The following is a 16,789-nucleotide window of genomic DNA, read 5'->3' as shown; positions in this document are numbered from 1 at the left end:
TGAGGAGACTGTGTAATGGAGACTGTCATGTCCAAATGTGAGGATGCAGTGCAGTGTGCATCTCTACTTCAGATCAAAGATGGACTACTTATAAAACTATTAGCTGTATCTTGACAATGGGAGGCTGGACTCTCTGCCATTGTCCATGCCCACAATGATGAACTTGTTACTGTTTATGAAGATCTATGCTATAGTCATGATACGGTGGAATATGGTGGGGGGAGGAATATGGGGATGAGGCAAGGGAAATAAAAGAATGTGTATCACTTGAGAACAATTTTTTTTTCTGTTCACTGCATGTCTCCTTTTTAGCTGATGGCAATTGACCTCTTTATTGCTCATTTGATCTGTTTCTTGGGTACTTTTTTCCACTACTCCTTTCCCACTCCAGTCATATAAGACGTGATCAAACTATGCTACAGTTAAGTTTTATTTTGCAGACACAATAACTGTGGGTGTTTTGAAGTGATATATTTAAAGATTTCAGTGTCACATTTAGTCTTCATTCAATTTTTTTCTTTCTTTATATGTTATATATTTTGATTCATCTATTTTCTTAATATCATTGCCATTTTTTTGTTTGTTTTGCTTTTTTTTTTAAGGATGGACCCATGATTGATATTTTTCTTAGTTATTTTACTTTTAGAATGTGTGCCTACTGATTTATATATTAAAATTCAAATAATTGAAGTACTTATAGAGCATCAAAAGTTGGAGTTTTAAAAAATTTGTTCATCAAGATTTGTTATGACAAATATAATGCTAAAATTATTTTTTCCTCTTGTATATGACATTTTTTTCTATTTAGATGCCTAAATCATGTTCTTTATACTTGAACCTATGCCATTTAAATATTCAAGTATGGCATATCTCATTCTAGATTAAAATTGTCATTCTAGTATATCCATAAACCTGTAAGTACCAAATATATTTTAAATTCATAGTGATAAGTTGATCATTGTTTTCATCACAGATCCCAGAATCTGACAGTGAATGTCAGATCATCAGGGGATGGTCCCATTAGATTGAGCCGTGACACCGACCAGCACACAAGAGAACCAGGTCTGGGGGCATATTCTCTAGAACATATGTGGACCTAACCATATTGGATTACAAGTCTTACTGGTTAGCTTGAGAGTTGGGATTGTGAAGAACTGAGTTAGGTTTCACCATGGAACTCACTGGCACTCACAGATACTGGGGCTGGTAACAGGCAGGGCAGGTCCAGGCTGAAGCATCTACCTGAGCACTTTAAAACATGGTGTATTTGTGGTGGAGCAGGTCACAACTTCCACCAGCTCATACAAAGGCTGGAACAGAGGGGTTGGGCTGTGCTAGGTAAGAGCCTAGCATCCACTGGCATGTGTGAGATCTGGGTCTGGGAGCACACCAAGCAGGAGAACTTGGGAAACTCCCCTAATGGGTCATAGCTCCTGCTGGTGAGCACGTGGTCCAGACTGGAAAAGGTAGCTCCATCCGTTGGCAAATGTGTGGGCTTTTTTTGAAATGAGATGCATCGGATAGGACCACACAAACCTTTGCCCATTGGCGAGTGTAGAAATCGGGATGGAGTGCAGGTCATTATGAGATAGGCTGCCATACCTATTGGCTTGCATGAGCCAGGGATGGGAGTAGATTGAGCAGTATCACATTGCAACAACCACTAGCGAGAGTTAGACGTTGGGGGTTGGCCAGACCATACCATACTACAGCATCCAAAAGCAAAAGCCAAGACAGATGAGGAGTATAGCAAGCTGGGTCAAAACAATCACTGGCATGCATGAGATATGTGGCTGGGAATAGGCCTGTTTGGGGACGCTAAAGGGATGTTCTGGCTGGGGTGTGCTTCCCATTGGTGAGTGCGGAGTCTGGAGTGGGGGTTCCAATTTGATCTCAACATGGCTGCAGTCTCCCTCTGTACGGGTGTGGACTGGAATAAACCTAGCACCCACTGGTGCCCATGATAACCAGGGTGGGTGTAGGACAGGCTAGGCTAGATCTCTGCCCTTGCTGAGCCATGTGTGAGCTGTGTCTGTGTATGGATTAGGTTTGGCTGAGCTGTAATACCCAAAAGTGAGAACCAGAATGGGTGATGGTCAGTCAGGAAAGGTTACTGTTCCTGTTAGGACAGAAGGTGGACTGGGTGGGGTTGGCCCATGGACCCAATGATGGACATTAGATCTGACATTGGGAGAGGTTTTGATGGAGGTCCTTGGCAACTCCTCTGTCGGGACACAGTCCCAGCAGGCAAGCACCAGAACCAAGGGAGCAGCTCATACCAGGCCAGGTCATGGTACCCACCAGCATACTTTCGGCTCAGGTCTGGGGCAAGCCAGGCTGGCCCAGTCTATATCACCTGCTGGCAAATCCAAGAACCAGAATGGTATTTGGGTCATACCAGGTCAGGCCATGATACCAAGCAGCTCACACTGGGGATTGGGGGCTAGCTGGATTGGGCTGGCTAGGTTGTCACCCCCACCATTGTGAGCTAAATCCAGGGGGTTAGCTCTGTGTGGGCTAGGCTATAGCACCCACTGGCAAATGCTGAGGTGAGGTCAGGCCAGACTGGGCTGCAATATCCAACCAGCACACATGAGACCAAGTAGAAGAGTGGGCAAACCCAGTAGTGGGGGCTGCATGGGGCTCCCTTCTGGGCCACCACTCCCCCTGGTGAACATGAGAGCTGGGAGAGGGGCAGTCTAAGCCGGGCAGGGCAACACCTGTTGGCCTACGTGTGAGCTGGATCAGAGACAAGCCAGGCTGAGCAGATTATACTTGCTTGTACATGCATAAGCCAGAGTGGGTATGGATTGATTGGGATTGGCTACAACATCAGCTGGTTGAGGCTAGCACTGGGGGCAAATTCTGTCAAGTTAAACTGCAGAACCTCCTGGAGAGTGGAGGATCTGGGAGTGGGAGTGAACCCACTGCGGAAATAGAAACCAGGACTGGGACATACATGGCTAGAGAGAGAAGGGCACCCACTGGCAAGTGTGTAAGCAAGATAGTGGGGCTGATTGGGTTGAACTAGGCTTCAATGCCCAAAGACATGTTTGAGAGCTGAATGAGAATGGGGACAGACTGGACCAGTCTGCTGTTCATGCTGGCAAGCACAGAAACCAGGGCAGGGAGCAGGCCTTGTAGGGGTTATTGTGGATCAATCCAATGAGGCTGCAGCTCCCACTGACTTTGTGAGGGTCAAATGTGTGGTGGACAGGATCTGGCTGCAGTGCAACATCCATTAGTTTGCATAGAAAACAGGGCCAGAGACAGAACTGACTCAGCAATCATAACTACCAGTGTGTGTAGACTGATTTGGGTGACAGACTGTACTGGACGCTGTATTGGCATGTACACATGTAAGAATCAGGCCTGGCATTACCTTCAATGAGTTTTCTTTGGGAATCCTCCAAGTTGACCCGCCAGACTCAGAGCTTCAACAATGAAGAAAATTCATGTTCCATGGTCTGAGTGTGGAGTGCATGTGTCCTAGCCAGGCCTCCTCAGTGACTTAGAGCAGATGGTTAGGGATATGTGGCAGTACATTGGAGCCTCTAGAGGACACCTGGTACCATAGCAGAGGACGGAGGACAAAACAAATCAATGAACTACTCCAGCCAACTATTGGCAGGAAAAAACCTCTAAGGTGGACTATGTCAGCCAGTTGATTCTGTAAAGATTTCATTGTGATTGCAGTGGCAAGATTGTCAGCTATAGAAAACTGTTGGATTATCAAAACCACTTGTGCAGGACCCTTGGAACATCTCCAACATCATGTACCCTGGGATGGTTGGGACATTAGATGTGGTGTCTCCCTTTATCTCCTGCCTTTACCCAGAGACAAGGAGAAAGGAGATGTTAAAACAGTGGTCTCACCCACTTTCTTCTAACCTTTGGCCCTTTGCACCCTAATAAACTATGTAAAAATTATCAAATATTAAATTTTGACAGAAGATAAGTCTTGCAAATGCTGATTTCATTTCTTTGGATAAATTTCTAGGAATGGTATGACTGGGTTTTATGATAGACACATTTTCAGATTGTGGTTATACTAGTTTACATAACATTCAGATTGATGGGATGGAAGAGAAATCCTAATGATGAATCTGTACATCTATGGCTAACTAAATTTTGACAAACAGAGATCAATCCAGAGAGAAGGCACAGTCACTTCACCAAATGATGCTGGAAATAGTGGACCTGTGTGTACAGAAATATAAGAAACCTGTCTTACATTTAATAAAAACAATCAATTCGAAACAAATCAAGGAGCTAATATATTACCTGATACCATCAATCTATCAGAGGAGACATCAAGGATACTCTTCAAGATTCAGGAATAAGCACAGACTTCTTGGAAAAGACCCTGGAAGTATAAGCTATTAAAGCAAAGAAAAACAACAAAACAAAACACACACAAATTGATTTCAAAAAGCTAAGAAACTTTTGAACTGTAAAGAAAACGTTCAACAAAGTGAAGAAACAACAAACAGAATGGGGGGGGAAATTGTAAATTATGTAACTGATAGAGGATTAATATCCTGGATTTATTGAGAGCTTAAGAAACTCAACAACAAATAAACAATCCAGTTAAGATACAGGCAAAAGAAAAGAACTGGAAATTTTCAAAGGATGAAATATGTGATTGGTGAGGTAGTAAAGAAAGATTATCCTCTGCCGATGGCTCTGGCATCCCACATAAGTGCAAATTCATTTCCTGCCAGCTCCACTTCTAATTTAGGTTCCTGACAAAATGCAGAGGAAGGTGGCTGAAATCTCTGGCTCCTGCACTCACTTGGAAAACACAAGAAGCTGGATCCTGTATGAGATCATTTTGATATCTGTGAAGAGATCTACCACATGACCCTGAGATTTCACTTTGGAAAATGTTTGCAAATGAAATAAAATCAACTTATGAGAAAGATTATCCTGATGTTTATTACAGTTCAATTCACAATGGCTAATGTATGAAATCAAGCCAATACCCAACAATTGATGCCTTGGTAAAGAAAATTTGGTACATATACACTATGGAGTACTACTGAGATTAAAAAAAAAAAAAAACAAAAAAAACTCTGCCTTTCACATAAAATGAATGTGACTGGAAACCAATAAGTTTAGCAAAGTAAGCCTGTCTCAGATAAGTTTGTTTTCTTTGATAAGTGACAGCAAATACAGAACTAACAAAAAAGTGCAGGAATGCAACGGTCACTTTGGAATGTAATTGCCATTTCGATTGTTTGTGTTTGCTCTAGTGGAAAAGTGATCTTGTTGTCTTTTCTGTTTCTACTTGCTGATTATCATGATTAGTGGAAAATTAAGTCTGTGAATAAAGAGTGGACACAAGTTATGTCTGTGTAAATAGTGTAACAGGCAAGGGAGGGAGAGAAGGGCATTGGGGAAGAGAATGAGAGAGGGATGTGTGATAACCTAGCACTTGAACGTATAGAATGCACAAAATGTTTATATTAATTAAAATGCAAAAAAAAGCACACTGAAATCATTTCTACTGAGATTAAAAACTATCAGATTTCAAAAACTGTTTGAATAGGTTTACTGTAGCACAAAAAAACTTTAAAATCCAAGCTTAATTTTTAATAGTTTTCCATGAAAAAAAAAAAACTCTCCTGAGAAGTTTTGTGTCCAAAGCTTTTTTCTTTTATAACTTAGAAGCTTTATTTATTTATTTATTTTGTTTATTTGTTTTTTTTTTTTTTGGGGAAGTCAAACATGCAGAGGAAAGGAGAAACAGAAAGGAGGACTTTGTGTCTGCTGGAGCTGTGCTAACCTGAAGCCAGGAGCCAGGAATTTCTTCTGCGTCTCCCATATGGGTGGAGGGTCCCAAGGCTTTGGGCTGTGCTCCACTGCTTTCCCAGGCCACAAGCAGGGAGCTGGATGGGAAACAGGACCAAATGGATTAGACTGGCACCCATATAGGAACCTGGCATGTGTAAGGCAAGGACTCTTGCTGCAAGGCTACAGCGCCCTGCCCAGAAGTTTTATTTATTAAAGTATCAATAATGAATTTTTCCATTTTTTTTAGAATATACTAAAAAAAATTGTCTCTGATACATTTTGTGTATTCCTAATGACTGCTGTTTTTGATATATCATGTAATAATATACTTCCTAAAAAAGGAAATTGAGAGTTACTAAAAACAGATTTGTGGAAATCAAACTAAAAAAATCTAATTATGTTATTGAAGTTATTTTCAAAAAAAATTCTCACATAGAAAACCACGGCAAAGGAGTAAATTGTAATAAAACGATAATCGATATTATCAATGAATTTCAGAATCTAGTTTGCATCTCCCAGTGGGCTCTGTTAACTATAACAGATACACACAAATCTTGAGTAGTCCCTTTGTGAGCAATGAAATGTTCTCAGGTTCTTGGGCCAGATTTTGTGATAACAGAATATGAATATCAAACATAAATGAACACTTTCACTGAATTCATCCATTCTAACCACCAATTCAGAAAATGATGACAAAGAAAATTAGTACTGAGAGAACTAAATAACTTCTGATGCCAGGATGTGGGATCCTAACAGGTGCTTGACAGTGCAAGACATAGGTGAGAAACAGCACATTGGTTAATAGGTGCTGCAGCATTGCTAAAGATGTTTTCATTCGTTTCTGGGATGTTAGTTAATGTCATGCTGTTCTCTGATGCTCAGGCAAGAGATAAACCATAAATCTCTTACTTGTATTCAATGATCTAAAATTAACAGTAGCTTAAACATCTCAAAATAAATAAATCAAGTTAATTGCATTAATGTAGTATCTTGAATTTTACTTTCCATAGACCACCAGCTCACATCAGACAAAGTGGACCATTTGTCCCGCTTATTATTGATATTCTCTTTTTTTACGATTTATTTATTTATTGGAAAGTCGGATATACAGAGAGGAGGAGAGACAGAGAGGAAGATCTTCCGTCTGATGATTCACTTCCCAAGTGAGCAGAATGGCCAATGCTATTCTGATCCAAAGCCAGGATCCAGGAACTTCTTCCGGGTCTCCCACATGAGTGCAGGGTCCCAAGGCTTTGGGCCATTCTCGACTGCTTTCCCAGGCCACAAGCAGGGAGCTGGATGGGAAGTGGAGCTGCTGGGATTAGAACCGGCGCCCATATGGGATCCCAGCATGTTCAAGGCAAGGACTTTAGCCACTAAGCCATACCACCGGACCCATGTTATCGATATTCTTTAAGAATATTGAATTTTCTAGTAACCATTTTAACTGACATTCACCGTATTGCTTATGCAAGTTATTATCATAAACATTTTATTATCTACTTGTGCTAATGAACCACTATCAGTAATGTATAACTTTTCAACCACAGCACTGGATTGTTCAGCTGGTTCTCTGTTGGGAAGCTTTCAGATACTGTAACTTGTTTATTAGCATCTCCCATCTCTAACCCCTGGATGCCAACATCACTCTGCCTTCTTTAGTTGATACTATCGGACTGTGGTTAGACCTTAGTAAAAGCACCAGGGAGAAATGCTTTGTGAAACAATTGAACAAGGAGAAAAGTAAAAGGTATATGGATTTCCAAAGAAGTCATTAAAGGATTATTTTTTTGCTGAGAGTTCGCTTGTACATGTAGCAAATCCCAGAAATGTAGAGATAAATGACCAAGATAAAATATATGTTAATGAATGCTGTTTTAGTAGGATGAATGCACATAACAAAAATATATCAAACCCCATTATAACAAACAACCACAAATTATTGAAAAAAAAAAAAAAAGCTCAGTTTCATTCGGGAAGCGGAATTCAACATCATAACAAGATAAAAATCTCACTCCAGTCAGAATGATCACTGTCTAAAAGGTGAAGAACAGTCCTGCTGAGGATGTAAAGGAAGGGAATATGTATATCATTGGTGGGTATTTTAATTAGTGTGGCAACATGTATTTTTTAAGTTACAAAAGGAACCACTTATGGGTATATAGTCAAAACATGGAAACTGATTGTTCCAAAGAGATACCTGCTCCACCACGCTTGTAGCAGTATTGCTCACATTAGCCAAAATATTGAATCAACCAAGGTATCCATTGTCAAAAAAATGGCTAAAGAAAGTCTGATAAATACACACAAAGTGATGCTATTCAGCTAATTTTATCAAGGTTTATTTATTTTTATTTGAAAGAATTACAGAGAGAAGAAGAGACACAGAGATGAGAGATCTTTCATCTGCTGGTTCATTCCCATATGGCTGCAGTTGTCCAGGACTGGATCATTCTGAAGCTGGGAGCCAAGGGCTTTTTCCAGGTCTCCCATGTGTATAGGGGTACCGGGTCCTCCGGGGTTCAGCCATCCTCCATTGTTTTCCTAGGCCCTAAGTAGAGATCTGGACAGAAGGTAGAGCAGCCTAGACATGAACTGGTGCCAATACGGGCTGCCAGACTTGAAGGTGTAGGACTAGCCTGTTGAACCACAATGCCAGCCCCCATTCAGCTTTTAAAAAAATGATAGTAAATCCTGCAATTTTTAGCAAAATATATGGAATTGGATGACATTGCAGAAAGTAAATAAGACAGAAAGACAAATAGCTTGAGTTCTTTTTTGTTGGAAACTAAAATTTAAAAAAAATTCCATCTTTGAAACCAAAAAATTAAAATAAATGTACTTTATGATATTCTGATTTTGAAACAGTAACATGTTATTCTGAAGGAGTTTTTTTTTTTTAAGTCAATCTGTTCCTTTGAAAGGCAGAGAGATAGAAAAAGACAGATCTCCCACGTGCTGGATCGCTGCCCCAACATTCGCAAGGGCTAGCTGACATCCCTGGCAAAAAGGCAGGAGCAGCGCACTCCAGCCATATTCCTCACCTGAGTGGCTTGAATGCAATTGCGTGGATTACCACTGTTGCCTCCCAGCGGCTGCATCAGTACGAAGCTACTGTCACCAGCTACAGTAGGTCCTTGAGCTTAATGAATATGCTGTAGGATGCGGGCATATTAACAGTCGTGTTAAGTACTCCGCCAAATACCTATTTGATAGAGAAAAACTTTAAAAGTCTAAATGCATGGCGGGACTATAATATTTATTCATCATAATACTTGATATTTATGATTTCGAGTTGATTTGTCAATCAATAAAATTCTAAGTGAAATGGCAACATGCGTTGAGTATATCCACATGTGTGGGTATGTGTATATGCATGTTACTTGAGGTTCTAACTGTAAAACTGCAAATGAGTCTAGAAGAGACAAGATCCTCATTTAAAAAGCAAGAAAACTCTGGGTGTGTACATAAGCAAATGCCGAGATATTATAGCTGTAAAGATTAAATATATATATATGAGTAAAAAAGATTATATTGTGTCTTAAGTTTACATTTATTATATGTCAATAAAATATGGATTCTAAAACACATTTAAAATCTGAATTACGATAAGGATCACAGAAAGCTCCTCTTCTGAGTCCAGAGGAAATTTACAATCCTTTTATCTGTGAGTGCCACCCGGGCTCCTGGCTGTAGTTCCAATGTCATCAGATCCTATAAGAGGGTTTTGGATGTTACTGTCCCGTGTGGGAAATCCAATAGGAAATGAGTTTCATTGGGAGAAGTAGTTACAAGATGTGGCTAAGAACTTGCATTTTCGAACATAGTGGTCACTCTATACCATGTTAATTAACTTCACGATGTTGTTAATTTCAATGTTTCTTCCTGTTGTTGAAGTTGTGTAGTGACATCTCATTGGAGGAAATGATATTCTGCCAGCTCTACTTTCAGACCAAGGATGATCTCCCAATGAAACTATTGAATTTATCTGGACAATAAGATGCTGGACTCTCCGCATGGTCCATGCCCACAATGAAGGAATGATGACTGGTTATGAACTGTACTACTGTAACAACATGGAGGAATTCAATGGGGGCGGGGCTTGGAGAGGGGTTGGGGGGATCCCAGAGTCTATGAAAATGTGTCATAAAATGATATAAAAATAAATTAAAAATAAATAAAATAAAATCTGAATTATAGAAAATTGAAAAAAAACTAAGATATAGTACTGGCATAAGGAAACAGAAACACAGAAGCTTCCCTGTGAAATAGGATACATTTTCAGAATAGGACCCCCACACACATGCATGATTCATGCCATAGATAGTTTTACACAACAATGAGGAAAGAACATTTTTTTTTCAGTAACCAACACAGGATCTGTTGGACATCCAGATTGGGAAGAATTGAAAAGTTGCTTCTATCTTATATCACGTACAAAAACAAATTCTCAATGAATTAGAAATGGAAGTCTAAAAGCAAAATAACAAAATTCCTTAAAGAAGATATAAGCTAATATTTTATGGTCTTATGTTAGACATAAAATGTCTAATTAGAATGTGGAACTTGCAAATCTGAAATGAAAGGATTGCTAAATTGGACTACATTAAAATTAAGATCCTACTCTGAAAAGTAAAGGGAGTGCAAAGGTATCCTGTGGAGCAAGACATTTGAAATTTTTTATAAGTGACAGGGAGCTTGCAAAATGATTTTACAATAACTTCAAATTCAGTAAGAAAAAAAGTGATACTGTAGAGCAATGGATACCAGGAAGAAAAAAAGCACTTCATTAAATAAGCATAAGAAAAGGTGTTCTATTTTACCAGGTGTCAAGAAATTAGAAAGTTAATTTTAAATAAAATAGAAACATACTCCTACAAGAATGTTTCAAACTTAATGGCTGACAATCTGAGCATTCTCTGGAAAAATAGAATTAAGATTCATACACTTTACTGTACATTTTTTGAAATTAGTACATTGGCTGTGTCTTCAGAATTATGGGAAGTATGTATTATGTAAAATCTGTTCAGGGACAGGTATTTGGCGTAGAGGTTAAGACTAACATTAGGGGTCCCGGCACGATGGCACAGTGCTTAAGGTCCTTGCCTTTCACGCCCAGGATCCCAAATGGGCGCCGGTTCTAATCCCTGCAGCCCCGCTTCCCTTCCAGCTCCCTGCCTGCTTGTGGCCCGGGAAAGCAGTCGAGGACAGCCCAAAGCCTTGGAAACCTGTACCCACGTGGGAGACCCGGAAGAGGCTCCTGGCTTTGGATCGGCATAGCATTGGCCATTGCGCCCACTTAGGGAGTGAATCATCGGATGAAAGATCTTCCTCTCTGTGTCTCCTCTCTGTATATCTGCCTTTCCAATAATAAAAAAAAAAAAAAAAAGATAGAAAAATAAATAAATAAATCTTAAAGACTAACATTAGGATGCCAACATCCATGTAAGTGTACTCAGACTCTGGCTTTCTGTTCATGCAAACCATGGATCAGCAGGTGGACCAAGTCATCTGTGCTTACTGTCCACACGGAGATAAGGATCGAGTCCTCAGGTCCTGGCCATAGCCTGAGCATGTCAGAGTCACTGTGTGCTCTTGGGAAGTGAGTTCGTGGACGGGAGCTTCGTCTGTGTCACCTCGCTTCTCAAATCACAAAATCTATGCATACGTGCATACATACATTACACTTTTGAAAAGTTGATGAATAAGTTTCAAAACTTTTTTACATCCAAAGAATTTTTTCTCTCTTTTTAAATTTTTGTTTCAATTTCCCATGAACTTGGTAAAACTCCCTTGTTTTAGGAAGTGGTAAGGCTTCGCAGGACCACACAATAATACACAAATACTGATGGGAATTTCAGCAGATAAATTTGCTTAAGAAAGCATCTGATGATATCTACTAAATTTGCATATGTACACATGGTATAATCAAGCAGTGTCATTTAAGGTGTATAACCATAGAACTTGGTGGAAATGTCCACTTGGAAACAAGTAGTAATAGGTAAAAATAATTTTAAAAAATAACTCATATATAACAACAGTGGAATAAATACATAAAATCTGGTTTATCAGATGGCTTAATCTGCAGAGCAATAGAAGAGGACAAATGACAGCTGTGAATGTGAATAGATCACATTTTAATGCAATATGTATAATTTTCATCGCACAACTTTAATATTGAACAAAAAGCTACACAAAAATGAATTCCTGCTGGGCCCAGAGCGGTGGCACAAGTGGTTAAGGTCCTCACCTTGCACGCCCGGGATCCCTTGTGGGCGCCGGTTCTATCCCCGGCAGCCCTGCTTCCCTTCCAGCTCCCTGCCTGTGGCCCGGGAAAGCAGTCGAGGATGGCCCAAAGCTTTGGGACCCTGCACCCGCGTGGGAGACCCTGGCATAGCATTGGCCATTGTGCTCACTTGGAGAGTGAATCATTGGATGGAAGATCTTCTTCTCTGTCTCTCCTCTCTGTGTATCTGCCTTCCCAATAAAAAATAAATAAATAAAAATAAATCATTATATAAAAAAATGAATTCCTGCCATATCATGCACCAAGTCTATAAACAAATAAAATGAGTGTAGAAGTTGTAAGAAATCTCCTCAAGAAAGTAAGAGCACATGCTGATTACAACACACCATGAAGTAAACCTGTGGATTGCAGAGTAACTCTGTCGTGGGGCCTCATTATTACATGAGTGTCGATTGTGGAATAACTGAGGTTCTCATTTCTTTGGGGAAATGTCCATTAAATATTGTACTTTAATAATAAATGTTTTATTCATTTAAACTAATTGAAATTAGATTGAGGAGGTGATTTCTGTTACTATTAAAATGTAACCTAAGAATGTTTTCTGATTTCTGATTCCAGCAATTGCTTTTACTATGGTAGTCTGTTTAAGACAGAATTCATTAAAATCTCCCACTCTTTTTCTTCCATTTCATGTGTCTCCATGTGTCTGTCCTCAATTTGCCTCTGTCTATTCCAATTCCATATTGTTGGTTGTACTAAACTTATTCATAAATGCCTTATTTTTGGATTGAGTTTATTATTTTTTGCTTGATTTAGTGGTCTGTGATTTCCTTACCTTGAATTTTCATTTTCTTTCATCTTTTACAAAAGTAGGATTTTTTCTTTTTTGATTTTATACTTTGGAGATTTTATAAGTTCTTAATCATATTTTCAGTTTGGTAAAAGGTGATTTACCATTCCCATTTTCATGTAGAGTCAGTAATCTCCTTTTTCCTCTTCAAACTATTATTATTCTTTTCCGTGATACAGTTTTGTAGGTATAGAGTTCCTCCCTCCACCTCCTCTTCCTTCCTTCTGCCCTATTTTACTCTCCCATCATTCAATAATTCTAATTGTATTAAGTATTGGGATACATTTTGTAAAGATGCTCTTGTTGTCATTTGGTTCAAGCTCTTTTCCTATTATAAAATGTATTGATTGTTACAATTTAAAATATTGATTCAGGCTCATCACCAGTCGCACATATCCTTCATTATTTCTAAAGATCTTATTTTTTGGGCCCAGTGCCATGGCCTAGCGGCTAAAGTCCTTGTCTTGCACCAGGATGATATGGGCTCCGGTTCTGACCCCAGCAGCCCCGCTTCCCAACCAACTCCCTGCTTGTGGCCTGGGAAGGCAGTCGAAGACAGCCCAAAGCTTTGGGACCCTGCACCTACATGGGAGACCTGGAAGAAGTTCCCAGCTCCTGGCTTTGGATCGGTGCAGCTCTGGCCATTGTGGTCACTTGGGAAGTGAATCATTGCCCAGAAAATCTGTTCCTCTGTCTCTGCTCCTCTCTGTATATCTGACTTTGCAGTAAAATAAAAAATATCTTTAAATAAAGATTTATTTTGTTGTTTATTTGAAAGACAAACTTAGTTTAAATAATATGTGATAAATACAGTTTAATTAATATGACTAATATTGTAGCATTATTTTGTGTCTCTGATCCTTATATTCTGGACCAACTGATTCTCTGCTCTTCCATACTGGACTTGAATTTTTCAGCTTGATACCATTACTTTAATTTTGGTAACTTCATTTTTTGAACAGATAATAAAGTTGAGAAGCATATACATTGCTTAAATGTGTGATGGGTGGATACGATGGGGTTGTCATACACATCTATGTTTTTGTGACACAAGTAGACACTGTAATTGTTGAGTATTTTGTGAAGCGCTGGAGTCACAGATCATCTATCACTAACTTCCAGATTTAGTCATATAAAATGTTGCTTGACTTCTTCAGAAACCTCAAATTCGTGAGATAAAATGACAGATGATTCCACAAAAAGGAATTTTTCTATTTGTCTTTCACTTCTTCCTCCTGTTTTACTCTAGTGAAAATCCACCTGCCTTAGAAAGTTGACAATTAAGGGCATTTATAATATAAGAAATAATAGTTTATTTTACAGATAGAGAAAGGCATCAAGATTATCCATGGAGAGGCTAACTTTGTAACTAGAATGTCCTGAGTTGAGCACAGAAGCAATTGCTCTGAGCAATTATGTTAAACTCATTACCATGAGTTTGGAAGCTTGACTTAATCATTAACCTTAACTTAGAAGAAATTGATGATACCAGCTTAAGAATTTTTGGCTCAGAAATGACATTTGGCATACATCAAGAATTACTAAGCTTGCCAAGAAGTAAGTTAACACCCATATAATGGATTATAATGAGCTAATTATGTGCTATATATTCATATTATTATTAGAAATTCCCTTAACATACCATAAAATTAAGGCCACTGGGTGTAAGGTGAACATCTTCGGGTGAGTGAAGATCAAACTCCTTATACAGCACAGTTTTCTACTTCCACATGTACAGGACAAACTGTGAGACTTAGAATTGAGGTATCCTATTCACACTTAGGCCAAGTAATACTCATTCCTCTACACGTCAGATAAGGTTGGAGACATAGCCTTACCCTGGGAATAATGCTGGCCATAGCCAGGAAACTGGGCACTATCGTAATGGTTGGAGCTGGAGTTTCAGTTCATTAACACCAGCTCTAAATCTTGTCTTGCTCTCCTCTGTTTTTCAAAATACAGCTTCTGCATGTGTGCTAAAGAGAAGGGGGCAAGTGTACTGACTCTGGCTAAATCCACAGTTACACGGGCCGGAATCCCATTGGGACACCAGTTTGTGTCCCAGCTGCTCCATTTTTCATCCAACTCCCTAGATGAAACAGTAGCAGATAGTCCAAAGTCTGGAAAACCTGAAAGAACTCCTGGCTGGTGGCTTCCAATGGTATGACTTCCAGCCATTGTGGCCCTTTGAGGGGAGCGGGGGTGAGTCAACAGATGGACGATCTGTTTCGGTGTCTCCTCTCTGCAAATCCAATGTGCCTTTCCAATAAAAAGAAAATAATTTTTGTTTTGTTTTTGTTTTAAGAGGAGGAAGTGCCTAGAGTTACCAGTCTAGGTGCTTTTTTTTTTCCCTTGAATTCTTTGCTGACATATTTCTCAACAAAGATAGATTTATTTATTTATTTATTTATTTATTTATTTATTTATTTATTTATTGGAAAGTCAGATTTGCTGGGAGAAATATAGTCTATTCGCTGGTTCACTTCCCAAGTGTCTGCAGCAGCTGGAACTGAGCTGATCCAAAGTCAGGCGCTTTTTCCAGGTCTCCCACACGGGTATGTGGTTCCAAGGCTTTGGGCCTTTCTCTGCTGCCTTTCCCATGTCACAAGCAGGAAGCTGGGTGGGAAATGGAGCAGCCAGGATTAGAATCAATGCCCATATGTGATGCCTGTGGATGTAAGGTAAGGATTTCAGCCACTACGCTATCACGTCGGGACCCAATTTTCTTCCTTTCACCTCTTTCTTTCCACCTGACCATACTGTGAAAATAACAGACTCTAGATTACATGCAATGACTCTAGGCCATCTAACTTTCTTTAATATTAGTTTAGAAAATATTTTCTGAGGTCCCCTGTTAAACTGAGAAGTCAATAGCTGGGCAGAAATGTACTCTCTGAGCCAGTTGTGCTTTCCTGTCTCATCTCACTGATTCTTACTTTAATGAAGAAGAGTGGAGAAGCAAAGGAGAAAGGGAAAGAAATTAATGCATGTGCCACCCCAGCTGCTGCCATGCATATCATTCTGGACTCTGGTTCAGGAACGAGCAAGATTTGTTGTTAAAAAGAAACAAACAAAAGAACAACAGTTTACAAAAGAAATAAAGTGTAGGGGGTTAGTAGCAGGGATCTGCGGAGAACCTGAGCACAGGTGAAGTTCATTATCACTGTCTTGCTGATGTTGTGCTTAGTGGCAGAGCATAGGAACCTGCAAACAGAGTAATTCATACTCAGTTCTGCCAGCAGGATCTACCCCCCAGACAGCTTGTCTGGTCAGTACTCCATTCCAAGATTTGAAAAATAAATTTTTTTTTTTTTCAAATCACAGAAACGATGAGACGAATCTCCAGTTGCTATATTGATGAGTTCTTTTCTTTAAATTTCTTAGGAATCAACTTGTAGAAAGTCCAGTAGATACACCAGCTTTACCTCATGATGTGGCTAATTTAAGAGGAGCTGAAAGGCTTGATCGCTGTTATCTATTTCTGGCTCCCTGATTTAGCAGACAGATGAAGTACACTTATAGCTGACAGATGTGCAAACCCATATATAGCTAGAAAAATCTCTAGTGGCTACTGATGCAAAATAATGTGAGTTGTTTCCACAAAGGTCAGTTGAAATTTGCATTTGGATTTTTCTTCCTGGGGTGCTTTTAATGATAGGATCAAGTCCCTAGGCTCTTGTTGTAAAATGTGCCCTCCAAATTTCCCAATTACGGTAAGGTAAATCTGGGCTGAGGAAGTGTTAAGAAAAAAGAGTACTCTGAGCATTTACTACGTACATAGAGAGGAGCTGGGCGATGACTGAATGAGAACTGTGACATTAATCTACCCTTGCAATTACTCTGTTAATTGGCAACTCGATTATCAAAATTAGAGTTCATTAAAGGGAAAATGTTTC

This window comes from Ochotona curzoniae, unplaced genomic scaffold, assembly GCF_017591425.1.
Source record: "Ochotona curzoniae isolate NIBS_2020 unplaced genomic scaffold, NIBS_Ocur_1.0 contig_3819, whole genome shotgun sequence".
Classification (NCBI taxonomy): Eukaryota; Metazoa; Chordata; class Mammalia; order Lagomorpha; family Ochotonidae; genus Ochotona; species Ochotona curzoniae.
The sequence above is the reverse complement of the archived record's forward strand: the minus strand, read 5'-3'. Positions refer to the sequence as shown.